Source organism: Acyrthosiphon pisum, unplaced genomic scaffold, assembly GCF_005508785.2.
Source record: "Acyrthosiphon pisum isolate AL4f unplaced genomic scaffold, pea_aphid_22Mar2018_4r6ur Scaffold_21255;HRSCAF=23436, whole genome shotgun sequence".
Lineage (NCBI taxonomy): Eukaryota > Metazoa > Arthropoda > Insecta > Hemiptera > Aphididae > Acyrthosiphon > Acyrthosiphon pisum.
Genome location: NW_021770702.1, coordinates 11,864 through 13,150, shown reverse-complemented (window position 1 = coordinate 13,150; position 1,287 = coordinate 11,864). Strand labels below are relative to the sequence as shown.

General features: G+C 21.9%; 1 long non-coding RNA gene across 1 annotated transcript; it reads right to left on the bottom strand.

Moving 5' to 3' along the window:
* Window positions 1-381: 381 nt before the first annotated feature.
* LOC107885103 lies at window positions 382-1,287 on the bottom strand. Its single transcript, XR_001680329.2, has 3 exons — window positions 1,249-1,287; window positions 641-712; window positions 382-552 (listed from the first exon to the last, which is right to left on the bottom strand). It is a non-coding gene; the product is annotated as an uncharacterized LOC107885103 (long non-coding RNA).

Below are 1,287 nucleotides of genomic sequence, written 5' to 3'. Positions count from 1 at the left end.
AAATTAAATAGTGTCATAAATATTAAATAACATTTATTTACCTAATTTGAAATTATTTTGAGCAATTTAGGCGGGTTAACTAGTTGAATTATTGCTGATTTAAAAAAATACGAGTAAATAACTGATTAACTTTTTGGATAACTGCTGTGTTTAATATCCTAAAGTGTAACCAACATCATACAACATTCAAATAGGTACTATTAAATTTCGTGATCTTCATGAAATCAACTTTAAAATTGAAAGATTGTATTTTTTATAAACACTTCTGAAATCTACTCAATTGTTTTAAAATATAAAATATAAATATAATAAAATAAGTTATGTAATATTCATATGTAATAAATAACATAATTATACATCCATAATGACATCATAGTATGTACATTGTTGATGTTTCTTAAATAAATGCACTTTTCATTCGTCATGACTTTTTTCTTTAAGTCCATATATTTGTTAAATATTTGCCACTTATTTGTCACTGTAGAATAAACATAAATTGATGTCTTTAGTAAAAAAGCAGCAGCAATATTTCGACATCAGTTCCCCATACACCTAAAAATCAGAAATGTTAATTATAATTTTTCAGTTGTGTAGGTTTAGTAAATATATAATTTTTTTAATAAATAATTTTAATACTTACCGTCATTTTCTATATTTTTTTCGAGATATTGAAGAAGTTTATTCTTCCCTCCAACATACTTTTCAATGTTTTCTAATAAAGTAAAAATAACTCATGTTTTGCAAATGTATTGTATTCAAGAAAAATGTTTTGATTTTTAAAATTATGTTGAAATCTATTCATCGGATTTATTTTGATTAAAACAAAAAATAATTTTTAATTTTACTCTTCTTAACTATACACGAGTCAATCTTATGTTCTTAGAGTCCTTTATTTCCTTAAATAATTTATTTTAGTTTTATAAGTAGCTAGGTAGTAGGTACCATTATTTTTATTTTATATACTCTAAACTTTGAAAAAAAAATTATTCTGTTATACCTACCAAGATTTTGTTTATTTTTAAAAACTCTATAGTCTTATTATGTTTTCATATACTCATTAAAAATCAATTTTTACTTTTTTACCATATAGTTAAATTTAACTTAATCGTTTAAATAATTATTTTTTGTTCAAAAAAAAAAAGAAGTGGGGAAATGGATAGGGTATATTAATGAATGAATTATGAAATAATATGTATCAGTTGTATTAAACATATTGCATAGATGTATATATTTATTATTTTATATTACCTCAGCAATCAAGTTTCGTATTTTCAAATGATGATCTTC